This window comes from Budorcas taxicolor, chromosome 3 (genome assembly GCF_023091745.1).
Source record: "Budorcas taxicolor isolate Tak-1 chromosome 3, Takin1.1, whole genome shotgun sequence".
Classification (NCBI taxonomy): domain Eukaryota; kingdom Metazoa; phylum Chordata; class Mammalia; order Artiodactyla; family Bovidae; genus Budorcas; species Budorcas taxicolor.
In genome coordinates, this window is record NC_068912.1 from 62743843 (window position 1) to 62765548 (window position 21706).

Here is a 21706-nt window from a genome sequence, read left to right on the forward strand (position 1 = left end):
AATTAAGAAATGTGAAACATGAGATGCTAAAGCACTCTAATCATTGACAAACTTGCAAATGTATCTGCTTTATTTTGCTTATAGTTACATCATTATTAATTTAAACAGCCTTCAGCATTTGCCTATATCTTTTACAAAGTTCAGTTTTTAAGAGTCTTAAACAGCTCACATTTTGGGAGAAGGGAGGCAGCTGGAAATGTACTCTTTGCACATTGATCTTCAAGCAGTCATTCATTTTCTCTGGGAATTTTATGTAAGCTCCCTTATTGGGAATATGCTAATGACATCCGCCATGATTACTGATTTTCTTTGAATCGTTATTCCTCTGTGGGCAAAGCAATCAGAAAGGGAGAACAGGAGATTTCCTTCTTGCTTGTGTGCCTTCTTCAACCATCTGCTCTTTCCTGATTTATTTGAATAAGATCTGCAGTTTTCAGATTCTTGACTCCCGACATTCTAAGGCATTTGAAAGCTTTTAAAAGGGGTTAATCGTTATCTATCTATGTCACATATGTTGTTCTTGGTACATTCTAGGTGCAAACTTACCTACCCAGGGTTTACATGGGCAAATTAATTTTGTTAAGTAAAAAATGTAGGTTAGCAGCTTCATTATATGGAATGTGTCAGCTCTGAGCACTTTAGCTATCAATGTCCTTGGGCACAGACAATGCAAAAAAAAAAAAAAAAAAGTGATATATTAAACCAAAGTATTCCAAGAAAAGAACTGTGGATTCTAAATCCCTCAAGGTGAAGAATAAAGTAAACCTGCAGCTCTGTAAGAGAGAGAGAGAGAGAGACAGAGATAGAGACAGAGCAAGACAGAGAAAGACTATGTGTAAATGAAAGTGTTGATGTACCGTTTTTAGAGTAACATTTGCAGGCATTTTGACAGGAATCTAATCTTGGACTACGAATCAAGACTTCTGGGTGCCAGCCCATACCCTGCCACCAAAATATTGTATACTCTTGGAAAAATTACTTTATTTCTCTGAGCTTCTGTTTCCTCTGTGGTGACAGGAAATGAATGCCACAGGTGATATTTAAGGTTTTCTCCACCAGCAAAATTGTGTGAAAGTATTATCTATTTCAGGAAAAAACATTGTAGATGTTGGATGTTGGGAAAGTTACTTTATCATTTGGTTTTAGCGTGGGCATTTGATATTGTCCAGGAAAAGCCATTTAGAAATAGCTATTTACCTTCAGAAAAGGGACTCAGAGTCTTCTGATTATACTTTTAAAAATGATGAGTACAGTTGAAATTTTAAAAATGGGACACCATATCTTGTTTCAGTTTACATGCAACAGATAAATTGCTAAGGATGTTGCTGATTGATAGCAAGCCTTCCACTTCAGTGAGTGAGAATCAGTAAGATTCTGACACCCCTAGCAAGGCAGAGCTAACTTAATATGCAGAACTGGCATTTAGGCAAGAGAGTTTGCAAAACTTGGTGCTATTAGGTCAGTGAACATTGTCAAAACATGAAGGAGATGCTAGTTTGGGAATTTTGACACTCTTGGTATTCAGCTCACTTAAAAGTGAACAGAGTTAACGTAAAATTGTTTCAGAAAGTGCCTGGATCTTGTGCTATTCACTTAACAACTTCTCTTCTTTCATTTATATCAAGAATCAGATTGAGAACAACACAGCTGCCCCCATGTTTTGAATAGTTTTGGGAATTTCAAGTAAGTATATAGCATCTATTGAGCCAAACTTCTTAGGAGACTGCTGGCTTGTGCTATGAATGACCACTGACCACTCCCTTCACCTTACAAATGTAAATATTCTGATTCTGTGCACTTTCTCTGCCAGCCATTACTGATTTGTGTCCGGTTGACTGTTTTGATAGTTCTGGCTTATTACAAACTTAGTGGTAAAGCCAAAACTTAAATAGAAATTACTTCACTGATGTGTTTCAGCTGACCAGAGAAAAATGTGCTCAAAATAACCTCCACTCCCTTCCTTCCACATCCCAACAAAGGAAAGAAACATACAGGCATTCTGTCTTCTTTTTTGATGTATTATACAAATAGAACATTTTTGAGAAATAAAACTAAAAATAGGATAGCACAAGTATATCTTAATATTTCATGAGATAAATTTTAAGGGCATGAAATTAAAGATAAGCAGATAGCCAATGATATATGGAGAAAAATATTTATTGTAATCATTGGCCTATGTTTTATGAGTAACAAATACATTTTCACTAGGAGTTCAGCATTTGTCTACTGTAATACATTGTCTTGTAACTGTGAATTGTAGGGCAACTTGACATTGCATCTGCTCAGCTATCATGCTATCATGCTATCACATTTGGTTTTTTAGGATTTTGTTTGTTTGCTTCTGATATATATTTCAGAGATCTCCTTGAGACTGAATGGCTTTGCCTCTTGTGATAGTTAGAGCTGTATAGCATTTGGATTAGGGTATTATTTCTCAATACTACTAGGATACTATATTTTTTTAAAAAGGATTTTGTAATTTCTTTTTTTTTTTCAGCTTTTGTCTATCCCTTGACGCTTACATGTACTTGCATATTTTTTCTAGATAAAAAATATATGTTATATAGTGGATGTCAGAAGAGGTAATAATTCAAGTCATTATATATTACTCACACACTCTTCTATTCTTGAAACATAAGACTTTCCTGTTCTGTTTCTGGATGACGAAGAAATCCAGAAGGGAAATAGATTCATCAATCTCTACATCAGCACATTTCCGATAGATGTCAGTAGTCCACCCTGAATCAGCACAACAGAAGGGTATCTGGATGGCAGTACTGTCTTACTGTTTAAAGTGTCTTTCTGAACTCAGAATATTGAATGTTATATCCAATTTTGAGTATGATCTTATTCATATGTATTCAATTTTTCCAAGTTTAGAAATGAAGCATTTTTAGTCTAGATTTAAAAATTGCACAGAGATGATTTTCAATGATTAGAAACACATTTGTACCACAGAATTTCTAGGCCCAAATATTTCTCACAATCCATTTTTTTTCCTAGCAATAATCTCAGTACTTCTTGGTTTTGTTACATTTCCTGTTCCCATATGATCTCGGTCAATAGACTGTCATAATCACAATAAAGTTCTTTACATTAACTGAATGTTAAACTTATGAAACATACACAAATCTACTTGAAAATTTATATTTAAAAAGTTAATAGAATTTAAAGTACTCTTCATTTCTTTGTTCATTTTACAAAGATAGTTATGTAAAAACAACTTGTTTGTATGGTTAATATTTACCATTTGTCTTTCCTTCATTTTTATTAATTTAAGCCAAATATGCAGAGTCACAAGAGTTTTAAATATATTACTTAAAGACAATAAAAATAGATTGGAAGCAGGATACAAGAAATATCACTGAAGATAGGTAGTTTTATTTTCTATTAGAAACAAACAAAATATAATTAATGCATATTCTTTATTAAAATATTTCACTAAGTTTAAAAACATTACTATGTGTAGCTAAGAAACCAGTACCGTCTGTTTGTTAGGAAAATGTACTTTAGTACATATGTGTACATATGTGCATATTTTTCTGCACCCTCTCTTCATCCTATTCATTTTTCAAGCAAGTAAGAAGTTATCTGAATGTAACTTTAGAGTATTTACTTGAAATGGTTATGTGGGTTCACAGTATTATTGGATATACAACTTTAGCTCTTTTATACTTCAGCAATATTGCCCATTTTAAAATGTATCTTTAAATGTATTTATACTGCTTGAACTTCAAGCATGACAAGGCCCCTTTCATATTTCTTTTCTTTTAAAGTCATGCAATTAGCCTGTTCCTTATTGGTATCTGGTCCTCTCATCACTTCCTGCTATATTTCTAAGGCCTTAAATACTGTCAAGGCCTCCCTGAGGGCTCAGTGAAAGACATACAGGGGACATAGGAGATATGAGCTTGATCCCTGGATCGGGAAGATCTCCGGAGGAAATTGCAACCCACCCCAGTATTCTTGCCTGAAAATTCCCATTGATAGAGGAGTCTGGCAGGCTACAGCCCTAAGGGTCACAAAGCTCTGGACACAACTGAGTGACTAAACACAGACACACAAACACTGTCAAACAGGTACACATTTTGTTGAAGTAACTTTTTCCCTGTTCAATCAACAGGCACAAAATTAGAGATTGAAGATTAGAATTAGAGATTAAAGTATTCAGTCATTTAGCAATCTACCAATCATGAGATAGGTTTACTAACTCCTCATATATCCAAAGCATGAGAAATAAATCTCCAAGTGCAGTCCAAATGAAAAAAGGGCATGGGGGAAATATCTATAACTCTGGAAGCAAGAGATAAATTCAGAACCTATATGTTTTCTGGGAGAAAAACTGAAATAATAATGTATAACTTGATATTCATTTCAACAATTTCCTTCTATTTGTTAGCACTATACATGTTACTGTTTTTTTATCCATTTGTAGTAAATGTTCATCATTAATCTATAAATAATTGGATTTAGCTTTTAAAATCTTAGAATGTATGTATTTTTTCTACCAAATAGTTAACCCTTCGGCAAAAATGTTGATGTTTATGATTTACTTTTGGATTGCCTTCAGAGACTACTTTTGAACTACACAAAAGCGTCAGATCTTTTCAACCAATGGGCATGGTGTCAGGAGTTGAGACAGAAAGATGACAGGAACTTGGTTCCTGATCTTCAACATCAGCCGTATAGACATGATGTAAATAAAGTGTGGAAGGGCCAGTGAGAAGGAGGCACACATAGAGGTTCTGACCACATGTGCATTGTCTGACTTGTTTACTCATCTGACACACTAAATATGACTACAAATATCTTATTTCTGTTTTCAAAACCAAACTCCTCTCAGAAATTACAATCTCCTCCTGCTGAGGATGTTTAAAGGAAAGATTTAGGTATGTTTTCATAAGAAAGCTAGCTCTGTGGCTTGTATGTGGAAGGCATCAAAAAGATTATTGAGCTATACCTGCACACGGAGCATGAGGAGCGTGTCGTACATAAGGCAGAGGCGCTGGCTCTGTTGATGTCTGATCTCTTGTGGAGGTTAACTCTCAGTCGGTCTTTTACGTGCTGATTGTCTTTGATCTTCAGTCCACTTGATTCATCATTTATACATGATTCATTGATAGGTGAATCAGGCCGGACTGCTAATCAATGTTTACTCGAGTATATTTGGTATTTTCTTTCCCAAATGCTTATTTACTCTCCATGGAGTCAGGAGCTGTGTTCTTCACCAAACTTTCTAATGTAGAAAGGTTACACAACTCTTTGATATTTGTTGATATTTGTGTGTACTTTACCGCAGTGCTAAGAAATTATTAGCACTGCCATGTAGGGCCACACAAGATGGATGGGTCATGGTGGAAAGTTCTGATAAAATGTGGTCCACTGGTAAGGGAATGACAAACCACTTCAGTATTCTTGCCTTGAGAACCCCATGAACAGTGTTAAAAGGCTAAAAGACAGGACACTGAAAGATGAACTCCCCAGATTGGTAGGTGCCCAATATGCTACTGGAGATCAGTGGAGAACTAACTCCAGAAAGAATGAAGAGATGGAGCCAAAGAAAGACCCAGTTGTGGATGTGACTGGTGATAGAAGCAAGGTCCAATGCTGTAAAGAGCAATATTGCATAGGAACTTGGAATGTCAAGTCCATGAATCGAGGCGATTTGGAAGTGGTCAAACAGGAGATGGCAAGAGTGAACGTCAGCATTTTAGGAATCAGCAACTAAAATGGACTGAAATGGATGAATTTAATTCAAATGACCATTATATCTACTAATGTGGGCAAGAATCTGTTAGAAGAAATGGAATAGCCATAATAGTCAACAAAAGAGTCTGAACTCAATGCTTGGATGCAATCTCAAAAACGACAGAATGATCTATGTTCATTCCAAGGGAAACAATTCAACATCACGGTAATCCAAGTCTATGCTCCGACCAGTAATGCTGTAGAAGCTGAAGTTGAATAGTTCTATGAAGATCTACAAAACCTTCTAGAACTAACACCCAAAAAAGATGTCCTTTTCATTATAGGGGACTGGAATGCAAAAGTAGGAAGTCAAGAAACACCTGGAGTAACAGGCAAATTTGGCACTGGTGTACAGAATGAAGCAAGGCAAAGGATAATAGACTTTTGCCAAGAGAATGCACAGGTCATAACAAACTCCCTCTTCTAAAAACACAAGAGAATACTCCGCACTTGGACATTACCAGATGGTCAACACCAAAATCAGATTGATTATATTCTTTGCAGCCAAAGATGGAGAAGTTCTATACAGTCAGCAAAAATAAGACCGGGAGCTGACTATGGCTCAGATCATGAACTCCTCATTGCCAAATTCAGACTTGAATTGAAGAAAGTAGGGAAAAGCATTAGACCACTCAGGGTATGACCTAAATCAAATCCTTTATGATTATACAGTGGAAATGAGAAATATATTTAAGGGACTAGATCTGATAGATTGCCTGAAGAACTATGGATGTAGGTTCATGATATTGGACAGGAGACAGGGATCAAGACCATCCCCAAGAAAAACTTACAGATAACTGTGAAAAGAAGAGAAGTGAAAAGCAAAGGAGAAAAGGAAAAACATACCCATTTGAATGCAGAGTTCCAAAGAATAGCAAGGAGAGATAAGAAAGCCTTCCTCAGTGGTCAGTGCAAAGAAATAGAGGAAAACAATAGAATGGGAAACACTAGAGATCTCTTCAAGAAAATTAGAGATACCAAGGGAACATTTCATGCAAAGATGGGCACAATAAAGCACAGAAATTGTATGGATCTAATAGAAGCAGAAAATATTAAGAAGAAGTGACAAGAATACACAAAACAGCTATACAAAAAAGACCTTCATGACCTAGATAATCACGATGGTGTGATCACTCACCTAGAGCCAGACATATTGGAATGCAAAGTCAAGTGGGCCTTAGGAAGCATCACTACGAACAAAGCTAGTGGAGGTGATGGAATTCCAGTTGAGCTATTTCAAATCTTAAAAGATGATGCTGTGAAAGTGCTGCACTCAATAGGCCAGCAAATTTGTAAAACTCAGCAGTGGCCACAGGACTAGAAAAGGTCAGTTTTCATTCCAATCCCAAAGAAAGGCAATGCCAAAGAATGCTCAAACTACCACACAATTGCACTCATTTCACACGCTAGTAAAGTAATGCTCAAAATTCTCCAAGCCAGGCTTCAGCAATATGTGAACCATGAACTTCAGATGTTCAAGGTGGATTTAGAAAAGGCAGAGGAACCAGAGATCAAATTGCCAACATCCGCTGGATCATGCGAAAAAGGAAGAGAGTTCCAGAAAAACATCCATTTTTGCTTTATTGACTATGCCAAAGCCTTTGACTGTGTGGATAGCAACAAACTGTGGCAAATTCTGAAAGAGATGAGAATACCAGAACACCTGACTTTCCTTTTGAGAAATCTGTATGCAGGTCAGGAAGCAACAGTTAGAACTGGACATGGAACAACAGACTGGTTCCATATCGGGAAAGAAGTACACCAAGGCTGTATATTGTCACCCTACTTATCTAACTTATATGCAGAATACATCATGAGAAACACTGGGCTGGATAAAGCACAAGCTGGAATCAAGATTGCCAGGAGAAATAACAGTAACCTCAGATATGCAGATGATACCATCCTTATTGCAGAAAGTGAAGAAGAACTAAAGAGCCTTGATGAAAGTGAAAGAGGAGAGTGGAAAAGTTGGCATAAAACTCAACATTCAGAAAAATAAGATCATGGCAACCAGTCCCATCACTTCATGGCAGATAGATGGGGAAACAGTGGAAACAGTGGCAGACGTTATTTTTTGGGCTCCAAAATCACTGCAGGTGGTGCCTGCAGCCATGAAATTAAAAGATGCTTACTCCTTGGAAGAAAAGTTATGTCCAACCTAGACAACATATTGAACAGCAGAGACATTACTTTGCCAACAAAGGTCAGTCAAGGCTAGACAGTAGTCTAGTAATCATGTATGGATGTGATAGTTGGACTATAAGGAAACCTGAGTGCTGAAGAATTGATGCTTTTGAAATGTGGTGTTAGAGAAGACTCTTGAGTGTCTCTAGGACTGCAAGGCAATCCAACTAGTCCATCCTAAAGGAAATCAGTCCTGAATATTCATTGGAAGGACTGATGCTGAAGCTGAAACTCCAATCCTTTGGCCACCTAATGCAAAGAACTGACTCATTGGAAAAGACCCTGATGCTGGGAAAGATTGAAAGTGGGAGGAGAAGGGGACGGCAGAGGATGAGATGGCTGGATGGCATCACCGACTCGATGGACATGAGTTTGAGTAAACTCTGGGAGTTGTTGATGGACAGGGAGGCCTGGCATGCTGCAGTCCATAGGGTCACAAAGAGTCTGACATGACTGAGTGACTGAACTGAACTGAAGAAATTATTATTCCCCTAGGATACTTGTGATCATTGTTTTTGAGGTATCTTAGAAACAGTTTTTAATAAAGGAAATATTGCATTTAAACCAAGTCACAGAAGTACCATTTGGACCATATAAAGGAACATGTTGATGTTTATTTTTTTATTCTGCTTCATTAACAAATATACTTCAAAGTATATCATTTTGGTATGTGACAGATAGCTTTTACCATAAGCACATTCCTAAAATCAGTTTAAATCTTAAAACAGGAACAAGATGGAGATTCTAGGCTTTTAATTTGAGCTAATTTTGCCTTGGCAGACAATCTTCCTTATAGACCTTTATATTTTCTCTCTTAATTCTAATCTTGATAATATCCTTATGATTTTGATTTCTTTTCTTACTTCTTAAATATTGTACACCACTCAGATGGGTAACCTTGTTTTCATTCTTCAAGCATTTAAAAAAAAATTCCTTGCTTTTCTTCTTTAGACTTAATTTCCCAATCTAGCTGAAACTAACAATGTTCTATCAAGGGACATTTAAATATCATAGCTTGTCATAGTGCTCAAGACATATGGTACATTTATCATCCTATAAAGTTTTTTAGTTTTTCTTCTGAATTGCCCTCTGAATCTGCTTTCTGTCTCAATTACTAAAACAAAACAAAAAATGAATAAAATGAAGACAAAACTAGATTTTCCAGACATTTTATGGGTAAATCTTTCATTTGCTTCTAATAATTTCACTCAGATTTCCCTTACTGGAGGAGGGTATGTGAGATATTCAAACCTCCTGGTTTTGAAGAGAAGTTAGTAAGTAATATTTGGGCATTTCAAAATTGTGTTTTAATACAGTGCATGGAAAGATGAAAAATTATTGTAATAATACATTTTCCCTTATAAAATGGCTTTTTTTTTCTTTTTAGAGGCTGTGTTTTATGCCACATCATCCTGTTCATGAAGCAAAAAACAAAAATCCTACTTCCACTGTGTATAAGATAACTTTCTATACACAACTTGTAACTGAATCAAAACTGAACTGAATCACAGTTTAGAGAAGAAAACTAAAAGTGGCTCTTGCTGCTACTGGTTTTACTCAGCAGTAAAGACAAATCCTTGCAAGTGTTGTTTACACAGTACAAAATCCTTTTAAAGTCATAGTGGAACATGACTGGTATCTGACCCAGCCTTTAGGGCTTCTTAAACACCTGTGGATTTATGGAGTTCAGATGTCTACAAGGGTCTGTGTGGAAGTTCATTCAGAAACCTGGAGCCCCAATAAAGTGATCTGTTGACATGGGCAATCTGTTTTGTTCCCCTATAGTCCAATCAGCCTTTTGAACTAGGACATTGATTAACATTTAAGAAGGTATTTTTTAAATAATTAGGTTTAATTAGAAAATATGGAGGTTTTTTTAATTTCATTATGTGATTTAATCTTTGAATTTTTTTAAAAGAATTTATAAAAACCAAATCAACAGACAATTTATTCCCCTGCCTTATGTGTGTATAAGTAGCCCCCAGCAGGTATACACAAACATCTGGTGAGGGGAGCTTGTCCTTTCATACTGAAGACTTACACAATTTAAAACATGAAAATCTATACTCTTTGGAAACTTATACCCTTTAAGAATGATCAAATATAGCCACAAAGTTGTCTTAGTTTGCTCTATTACAATTACTTTCATTTGGGGACTTGATTTAGTCTTTTGAAAATTAGAGAGACCCTGATTTAGAGAACATTTCAGTCTTATTTCAGAGAGTTGAAATGAGCTTATGTTATAATTGTTAAACATGTGTCTTCCATTTCCATATGTCTATTAAAAGCTTTATGAAAGGAAATATGGTTGAAAACACCTTGTTTAAAATCAAACATCAAGTCACATCCAATCTAAAAAGCACTCTGGTCAACATATCTCCTATTTTTACTCTCTAATCATTCTGACTGACGATATGTGTGGAGATGTGGGTAAGACTTCTCTGTGTCTAGTTTCCTGATTCTGTTTACATGTTGCTCTTTGATTTTTTCTCTTCTGAAAAATAATATACATCCCCATGCAGTTTGGGTTATCACTGAAAGAATAAAGTACCCTGGAGTAGAAATAGTTGCTTATTATCAGAAAATAATTTGGCTTGTTTATGTACCTTTCTGTGCCTTTTAAAAAATTTACTCCAGGAATATTCTATAATTTGTCAGTACACTTCTATGCTTCTACGAGGACAAAGATGTTTGAGCAGTCACCATGGCTGTTCATATTCTTGACTGATTCGTCTATATCCTGTTAGGATATACCAACCAAGGATCTTTTCTGAAGTGGGTTAAACAAGATTCAATATGAAAGGCACTCATCACTCCTAACTCAAACATAAAAATCTGAATAAAGGGTTTCATCAGAGGGTGCATAAGACAGATACAGTTTTTAGAAATGATCCTAAGTTGTTCATGTTAGGTTTGGGTTTAGGTTTCCTAAAACAGCTCATGGAGAATTGTTTTATTGGTAAGTCCTTGCTCTGGGGATTATAGTTTGCTCCCTTTCTTGGTGTCACATGGTAGTCAACTTTCTAGAGTAAATCGGAAGAAAAACCAAATCAGAAAAATTATCCTCCAGGCTTGGGTATATTCATACATTAATATATTGGAGAAAGCAAGAGAAGTCAAGGAGAAGATGGTGCCCAGTTTAAGTAAGAGTAGAGTGATGTACAATTAATCTCTGTGTACTTAATGTAAAACGTAAGGCTGTGTATAATGCAGGCATAAGGCTTAAAAAGCCAATCCATAAGAAGGAATTATTTATATTATATCTACAAACAAAATCCTATCTAAGGTCTGCTGTGTTCATAAATATGAAGTAATGATATGTCACTGTTGTGATATATCATATCAATTTCATACTTACTATTATTCTTCTAGCATAAAGCACTGATAGTGATTGAAATACAACTTAATAGTAAAGAAAAATATTCAGTGAATTATTTTATAGTAGAGTTGATGCTTAAGGCAATCAGCGCATACCTCTAATTCAGATATTTTGGCTTTGGCTTAAGAATCATACAGACAAAACAAGATATAAATGGTTGTTTGCATCATTTCTGTATAATAAATTATATGCGTGAGTTCAGATTAAAGAAGAAAGTAATTTTATATTTTTGAATTAAAAAATTTTCTTTAATACACACATTTTACTTGAGGAGTAAAAAATAATAAACATATTTTAAAATTTATTTATTTTTAATTGAAGGATAATTAATAATATGCATTTTTGAAAGAGGATACTGAAATGAATCCTCCACTAGCACTGTTCCAAGGGAAAGCAATGTAGAAACATATAATGCTTTATTCAAACTTTTTTGAGGCCACAAAGCGTATTCTATTTTCTATGTCAGAAATAATTAGTGTGTTTCTACTAAAGACCAAATAACTGCTTAATGCAGTCATAGCAGAGCTAAAATATCAAACATTTTGATATTTTAAAATAATACAAGCAGTTGGTGTATTGGACTTTTATTTTTTCAAGGCCATGTTTAGCCTTGTATAGATACAGACTTTTCAGGCTGAAGCAGGGATTAGTGAGGTCTGTTAAGAGACAAAGAGCTGTTGAAAACAGAAGTCGCCAACACAATGTGTCTGGAAACATCAATGGAATACATAGATCTGGGTGGGAAGGTTCTAAGGATTTGCTGGTAATTGGCTTGAAAAGGGGGAAGTGGATCTGGATGAGATAGAGGGGAAGAAACAGGGAAGGGCTAACTATTTAGGGAGGGTAGAAATAAGGAGTAGGAAACCAAGGAATCTACATAGGTATAGCTACAAAGTAATTGGATGTACTCTGCCATTTTCAAAGTGTTATCTGACCCTCTTGAAAACAAGACCATACTGTAAATGGGGCCAAAAGTGGGTTAGGGAACATTGTAACCTCATTTCACCTTATTTAGCTATGTGCCAGAGATCTCAGCAGGTAGTTCAATTAACTCCCACTAGTTAAATGAGAAGAAAATGAGGTAACCCAGATTAACAAAACACAACTCTTGGTTCTCCTCCAAAACAGAGGCAGAAGGCTGCTGGCTGCCCATAGCCAGTTGAGCCCCAGGCAACTGCCCATTTGCCCAGGAGCTTCTGAGCTAAGGGCCATAGCTCCTCCCTGCAACCTTACCAGAGACCATGGAAACAGCCTCAGAAGAAGAACTAAAGCATTAAAAATGATGTTGAATACTGTATTCTTCTAATTCATTTCCCTCTCTTTATGGAATTCATGCATAACTTTTGTGGGAAAAATATTTTCCATGTGATTTTGCATCAGAGATCATTTGAAAACAAAAGTTTTGTCTCCTAAGGCTTGAATTTTGTTGAATTATTTAACTGTTGACAGTTTATTGGGTTTCCTATTTCAAAAACTGCAATTAACTCCTCTATTATTTTCACAAATAATTTTCCATATTTACAGTTATTTTTAATATGATTAAAATAATTGTCACTAGACACTGATAGAAATAACTGAAAAATATTTAATGAACAAATATTATTAGCGTTATCCAAAGTTCAAAATAAATTTTTCCGATTTGTATCTATTGTCAACAGTATTTGAGTATCTTTATTGATAATGATTGATTTTAGCAAGGAAAGAAATAACATAAATGCTGAAATATACATATGATCTAATACGGGAATACAAAAGTTTAGGGCATCTCTTCATTACTATAAATATGTTGATAAAATTATAAGTAGTAGTTAACTTGTTTTAAGGCAGTGTACTGTGATGGTTGAATGTGGGCACTATTATCAGACAGAATAGCATGAATTCCTGCACCGCTTGACCTAGGCTCTTTGTACCTACAAAATGGGTTTAATAAAAGTGATGCATCAGATAATTTTGTTGTGAGAATAAAAGTAATATATAAAAAGAAATCAATAGTTAAATAGTGAATGCTAGCTATTACTCTTGGTCTATGGTAATGATGATGAAGAACAAGAAACAAGTAAAGCTGAAAAAATATGTACTTATTTTTCCCAATATGTTTATCAACACTTCCTGCTATTTATAAAATATTTCCCAACTGTTTTATATAGAGGTAGGGTAGGTTTACATCATATGTTCTGAAATAAAACTTATATTTGACATATTTCTCTACTTCAGGGTGAATTGTCAAGATAAACACCATATAGTTCCTAACTGACCAACTAAGAATATTTCAGTTTTGTCTGGCAATACTAGATGATTAAGCATCTACAATTTTGATATAAAAAAGAAATGAAGATAACTAACATTTACTCTGCCAAATACCTGATCTTTTACTTTTCAAGTCTTCATAATAATCATATAAGTATAATATGATTTTGTCTATTTTATAAATGATAAAACTAGGCTCTGAAAAGTTTATCTATAAGACCAAAGTACCATGCTCAATAAATGTCTGAGGCCCTTACTAATGCCTAAGGCCTCCTCATTGCCCTTGTTGGTTGTTTACTAGGTGAGAGATTCTGGTAGGTGGTAGGTAGGTCAGTCTAGAACCAGTTAGCAGGTTTCCACCTTTGTGTTGTATACCAGGGACTGGGCTTGGGATCTGCCTACTCTGTCATCAGCTGGGTGACATCAGCCCATAACTCAGCTTGTCTGGATTTCAGTTTCCTTACCTATAAAATTCAGAATTGTCATGGGAACAAAATTTGACAAGGTCCAGAAAATAGTCTGCATACAATTTAAGATATAACTATGACATGTAATGGTAATTTTAAAAGAATAATCTCAAAGTTGAGAGAATAAAGACAGACATATAATAAGTTGCATAGAGTATTATAAAACATGAAGTAATTTTAATTTGCACTATTACATTCTCTGTCTCCAAATCTTAGGTATTTGATACCTAGAAAGTATATAAATGGGCTTCTGCTGCTGCTGCTGCTGCTAAGTTGCTTCAGTCGTGTCCGACTCTGTGCAACCCCATGGACTGCAGCCTACCAGGCTCCTCTGCCCATGGGATTTTTCAGACAAGAGTACTGGAGTGGGTTGCCATTGCCTTCTCCGATAAAGGGGCTTAGGAAGAAATTTTTAAAAAGGCAAATATTTTAGTCAAAAACTCTAATATTGGGGGCAAAAGCCAAGATACAAACAATTTGGTTATAAAATAAATTAAAATGCTATTTATATAATTACCTTAAAGCACAACACATATCAAGATAATTTTTAAAGAAATAGGTTAAATACTGGCAGTACAAAAACTGTATAGAAAAACAGAATACAGTAAGCTCTTACATGTAATTCACCGTGCAGTTTTAGATAATAGCACTCATGTTATTAACGGAGAACTGCAATGAAATACAATGCATCGAAAAAGAATCCCATTTTTTGTCCCATTGAAACAAGGGGAAAAAAATCCTCAGATAAATGCATGCAGATCCTAGTATTTTTCTCATAGCTTGCAATGATCAAATGCCACCAAAAACACTAAGAGCAATCAGCACAAACTTTGAACCCCAGAGGAACACTGATGCCCGTGTAGAGACTGTTTGGGGTGCATATTATTAAGAAAAATCTGAACACTGCTACCATTAATAAGACTACAAATTGTAGCACATCAAACTAGAAGGAACCTTGAATGTATTTGCTGGGAATTGCTTAAGGCTTAAACACCAGGGACTTGAAACAAACTGTTCTTATCACCTTTTTCTAAACAGAGATTTAAATTTACAATGAAAGTGCCAGCACCAGCTGCACTTAAAGAAAGCATCACATGTCTCCACGAGCTCCAAGAAAATGGAATGGAGCCCAGTTCAAGCTGGAGGTGTTGCCTTGCTCTAGACAGCTGGGTGACACCAAGCTGAAAGTGATGAGGTGCTAATTACAGAGGATGAACAGAGTCTTGTTGTAGGCACCTGCCAGTGGCCTCCACAGAACCAGCTAGAACCTTGGAAATATTGCCCAACCTCCTTGGCCACAGGAACCAAGCATGAATTCCAGCATCTCTTATCTGATACCTTTCCGATTTTTCCCACTATGGTTTTAGTTAGAGATGATGACTCTTCTTGTTCATTGCACCTATTTACCACTCCTCCTAAGAAATAATAACCACATGATGCAAAGTATTGAGCACAGACCCCTTATGAGAGCAGAGATATAGACAACTACTAGATTAAAAAAACAAAACAAAACAAATGAAAACCCAAGCTGCATATAACGTAGATTACTATACCTATGGGAAAAAAGCAAAAATCACACCTAAAATACAAGATACGTTCTCTTTAATTTTGCAGCACAGTGTCAGTTTTTTTCCATCACATTTTCACCCTTCTTCCCACTGAAACTGCACAAATGAACTACATTTAGTGACAGATCATTTAGAAATGTTTGCAGCAGACCTGGTAACTGCCCTTCAAAACAGAGCACATGACATGACCTAAGGCAGTCTTACCACTAAAATGCAGAAAACATGCTTTTTTTTCCTATTTAAAATACTTTATCAAAGTTTTCCTGATGTCGCACTGTTTAATATATGGTGCGTTGATGATCAAATCTGTAATATATTTACACACTATGTGTCTCTTCAGTTTTTCATATGATTAGTAAGCAGACTACTGAATCTATCATCCGAATGAGGCATGCCAGGAAATATTATTCTGTTGCGAAGTTTAGGAGTTTGTATAGTCTAAATTTCTTGTCTACCCAAAGACCTCTATAGCCGTTGTGAGCCTTTACTCCGCTGGGAAACTTGATTCTTTGCTGTATAATGTCACCTTTAAAGATTTTTTTAATAAACTGACAGAAACTTTATCTTCACATAATCTCAATGCATTGTTCCAGTTCTTCCCTCTATAGAAACATAATCAACCCACCTCTCCTTATACATGTTTCCCTCAGATTGACATGAAAATGTTATTTTCTTTCAAAATACTTAGACATCAGTAATAATCCTGGCTCTGTGATGTATTAGCCTGGTGTCCTTTTAGGCAAGTTACTTAACCTCTTAGCACCTCCATTCCTCATTTTAAAATGGATACCATAATCCATCTTGGAGGGTTGTTGTGCTCCTTGTATGATACGTACATGTAAAGTGTAGCAAAATGTATGGTGGGTATAGAGTATTTGTTCAAGAGTTGCCAGGAACTGTCAATCAGTCTGGAGAACAGAAGGGAAAGTGGGTCTATGAACAGAGTAAATCAGTTTTATTTGAAGCAAGTTGAACTGAGGTGTGTGTAGGAAAACCATGGGTATTTCTACCGGCAGCTAGAACACAGGCCAACATTTAGGCTCTCTAGACCAGGCAGATAGATTTGGGCATCATATAAAACTATGGTTGAAAATGGTAATGGCAATCCATGGTTTTCATTAACATATCTGAAGCCAAGCATTTGGAATAAGAAAGCTGAGGACAGAATCTAAGAAAATATTGTCAGAGTAGGAGGGACAGGATGAGGAGCTTAAGAAAGATGTAGTATGACTACCAAAAATCCCCAAAGATTCTTACTTTAAAATAACATAATGTTACCTGAAAGAAGATACAGTGAAAGATGTGCAGTCATGAGCTCTAAACTGGATATGTAGCAAATCTTTAGGTATAAACTTAGTGAGATTTCAACAGAATGTAATGGCATCCATTGTAAGAAGCTGAGAGGTTAATGGAAACAGAAAAATGGAAGGTAGGTGGGCACAATGTTCTTTCAATAAACTTGTGCAAAAGAAGGAGGAAGGATCTTGGCATGAGGGGAGAGACCATAGATGGCTTTTACTTTGGAAAGGAAAAAGGCTGTTGTTTCCCTAGCAAAGATAACTCATCTTTTTCTCTTCTTTCTGAGCACTAGGAGAATATTTGCCTAATACCTAGATTTATAGAATATTAAGTACTCTCTACAATTCTGTTTTTACTTAAAGTTGCCCATCAATCATGTATTCAAGTTGTCTCCGTGGTTTAAGGAACAATAATGAAGACCTCAAAGATGTGAATTAGTATGAAATAGTCAAATGATCTTATTCATCTCCTTTTCTTTTTCTTCTCTGGGTTTATGTTCTTTCTAAACCACATATTTGTTTTAAATTTAAATGTCTAGTAGAAATAATTTTTTTTCTCAGTTTAAAAAATAAATTCAGAACTAGTTCCTCAATGCTGGCATAGCTAGATTTCTCTGACATTGGTGGTGACTTTTCTCCCTCTGAACACTCAACTGCTTATTTGGTTGTTTGTTTTGGCAGAGAACTTTACCTTCTAAAATAGAGATGGGAATACACAGCTTTTGTGATCTTACTTCCCCATTCTTGCATCACGATCATGACACTCTTTCCTACACAGATTGTAGTAGCCCTTTTCTAAAGAACTTACTCCAAGAAGCCGCTATTAACTCAGGTTGACGCTTGAATTGACAACAATTTGATACCCTTACACTTTGTTCCTTTTCTATCTATTTGATTCACTTGTCCCAGTCTTTTACCCCTACTGCTTTCTTTGTCTTTTATACCTCTCTGCTCATCTCCTTTCAAAGATTATCCCTTTAAACTGTTGTTTTTCTCCTTTAGAAAGATGAAATCATTTATAAAATTATTAATGTTTGCAGCATTCTTTTTTTTTTTACCATCCATTAAATAATGGAAATTAGATTAAATTTTGCCACATTTTTATTTCAAAAAGTAGAAAAATAGAGGTTCCTAATTCCTTTTCATAAAATAGCCTAAAACATGCATGTTCAAAATTCTTTTTTTTCCATTTATTTTTATTGGAGAATAGTTGTTTTACAACACTGTGTTAGTTTCGGCTCTATAGTAAAGTGAATCAACTATACATATACACATATCTCCTCTTTTTTGAATTTCCTTCCGGTTTAGGTCACCTTAAAAGTTTTTTGAGAAAGATCTCATGAATTTAGCTTAAAGGTGAGCAGTTATCTTTGAAAAAAGATGTCTGGCAGCAAAGAGAAAGAAAGCTGCAGGGACACGGAATAGAGTTATGGAAGCTGTGAGGGTCAACCTGGGCTCCGAGGAAGCACTGTTTATCCACACAATTCAGATGAATTCCCATCCCCAGATAAAAGACCTAGTGCCATCTTATATTTTGAAATACAGCAATCATGAATATGCTATGGATATATTTTTATGCCTATGAGTATATTTGAGGAGAGAATGGCAACCCACTCCAGTGTTCTTGCCTGGAGAATCCCATGGATAGAGGAGCCTAGCATGCTACAGCCCATAGGGTCGCAAAGAGTCGGATACAACTGAAGCAACTTAGCATGCATGCATGCATGAATACATTTTTCAAGAATGTTCAGCCACAGATTTTTTTTCTTAACTATTAATACAAATTTAACATTTTATTAAATCTTCGTTGATTCTGAAGTACAAATATTGATGTCAGTGAACTCTAGAAAAGAAGTAGAACACCAAAGACTTATTGACAGAAACCTAAATAACTAATCACGTTGACTCTCAGGCCCTGGGTCCTCAGTGCAGGGATCACAAATTATTTAACAGTGTGTTTTGCTGGAGAAGGTTAGACTTTAAACAGGCGGCAACTTATATTTCTGTTAAAGTTACAACCTTTGTCAATTTTACTTGAATCTACATGAAATACTGAAAAGTGCTCATCATATTCAAAACTCAAACTCAAACAAAATGACCAGTAATTAAAAAAACAAAGGTAATTGGCCATGAATTATGGAAGAAATTTTACTGTTGATCTTACTAATGGAAAAAAGTTCAATAACTCTGAAACACTGGAAATATTTTAAGTAGCACAAGCCTTAATATGAGACTACTGGATGGGAAAATTTAGGAGTTTTTGATAGTATAGTAACATACAATGATTTGACTATACTCTATAATTTCTAAAATGGACTGCATTTGCTGAACTGACCAGCAACCCCTCCCCTTATCTACCAGCCACTTTATGCTTGTTAAATGACATAGACATTGCTTTTCCTAACAGAAGTATTGAGTTTATTGAACATGCTAGAGTCCATACATACAAAAGGAAGCACTTTCCCTCCAATTACTGCTTTCAGTCTTACAATGTCAGATTCATTTATTCATCCATTCAGTCAACCTTTATTTTATACCTACTATGTGCCAAGCACTATTTTAGGCCACTTAGAGTATGCAAGCAGAAACAAAACAACATAGACAAAACAAATCAGACTTCCTGGAGCTTAAATTCTAATGGAAGAGACAGACAATAAATGTAATAGATATTTTAAAGCCTCTGAACTTGGAAATATTCCATATATTTTCTGGTCATTTTTTTATGTATTAGAAGTATCATTTTTAGTACAGTTCTATCCCAATCAAAATGTTCATTTCAAATCCTATTAAAGCCTTTCTTTTCTCCAGCCAAGCCTGTTCACATTAGAAAACCTCCAATAGGGAAAGGGTGAGTGGTCACTTCTTTCTACCTCTTTGCTTGCCCTTCTCTTCCCCTTACCAACTCCAGCCTCTGACTTCTATTGGCAAGAAACACAGGTTAGGTTTTTCTAAAAGCTTTCTTCCAACTTCAGCTCTATATAACAGGGGAGAGATTTGCCTAAGGGTTTCTGTAGGCATCTATATAATCTGAGGTGTCAGTCTTTCCTTTGGATCTGCAGCTCGATCTGAAAAAAGGATTCTCTTCTGAAGTCTTTGTTTGATTAAAGTGGGGAGAAAGCACATCCCTTGTTGAATGGAAGGAAGATGACACAGTGCTGCATTTAATAAGGCTATATTTTTCCTTTAAAAGCATTCTTCACTCTTGTTTTACAATATTAAGTTAGAAATGGGTGATATGATTAGGGTCACAAAACCATTTTTGAGATCTGTAAACAAGGCCCTCTTGGATGCTACATTACTGTGCTGTCCAATAGAAATATAATGCAATCCATACATAAAATGTAAAAGCTTCTTTCAGTCACATTTAAAAAGTCAAAAGAAAGAAGCAAAATTAATTTTAATAATATATTTCATTCATCCAAATTAATTGAAAGTTTTATTACTTCAATGCATGAGAACAAAAATATTAATAAGATATTTTATATTTTTTTCATATCAAGTCTTTGAAAACTGGTATACACTTAGTGCATATCTCAGATCAACTAGCCATATTCCATGTGTTCAATAGACTCACGTACCTGATACCTACCCTCGAATGTCCAGGGCTAGTCCCTCTCTTGAAAGTAAGGTAATTATTACTTTTTATTCTCACTTTTTAGATCTTAACTGAAACTAGGGCAGTTAGATAAATCAATTCAACCTCTGAACCTGCACAAATCTTTCTTGCATGCCCCCATTCCCTCTGTCAGTCCTATCACTGTTATCCCCACCCCCACATCTGATTTGTTTGCACTGGATGGATAATGATCCAGCCAGGACACATAACAGTCTCTGGAGTCTTAACTGTGAAGAAAATTTCCATAAAATAATTGGGATACTAATAAGTGGGTCTTCAAATAGAACTTCTTGCCCTCAGTTTCTTTCCTACCCGCCCCCTCCCCCAATATTTTTACTTACTCTTTCTTCCTAAGGGCTTCCCTGGTGGCTCAGAGGTTACAGAATCTGCTTGGAATGAGGGAGACCCGGGTTCAATCCCTGGGTTGGGAAGATCCCCTGGAGAAGGAAATGGCAACCCACTCCAGTACTCTTGCCTGGAGAATCCTGTGGAGGGAGGAGCCTGGTAGGCTACAGTCCATGGGATCGCAAAGAGTCGGACATGACTGAGTGACTTCCCTTTCACTTTTCTTCCTAAAGTATTTAATATGTTAAATTATCTTACATAAAATATTGCCACCTTGAAAAGTGGCTGGAGGAAGCAGGCAAAGAAAACCAGAAACTTACTTATATTGTCCTAAAATTTTATTTCCTTTCCTAAAATTTCATTGTGCTGTTTGGTTCCTCAGTTGTGTCTGACTCTTCGCAACCCTATGGACTGTAGCATGCCAAGTTCCTCTATCTATAAGATTCTCCAGGCAAGAACACTGGAATGGGTTGCCATTTTCTATTCCAGGGGCTCTTCCCCACCCAGGGATCGAACCCACCTCTCTTGGGTCTCACTACCGCCACGTGGTAATAGGTTTACTGTGCTGTGCTGTGTCGCTCAGTTGTGTTTGACTCTTTGTGACCCCATGGACTGTAGCCCACCAGGCTCCTCTGTCCATGGACTTCTCCAGGTAAGAGTACTGAAGTGGGTAGCCTTTCCCTTCTACAGGGAATCTTCCCAACTCAGGGAAAGAACCCAGCTCTCCTGGGGAGCCACCCCCCTCAGCCATTTTGTTTAGAATTGGGGCTTAGTATTGTAGGGTACTACCAGGACACATAACAGATATTTAGACAAAAGATTTTTTTAGGCTAGTGGTTTTTCCGAGTTCTCTT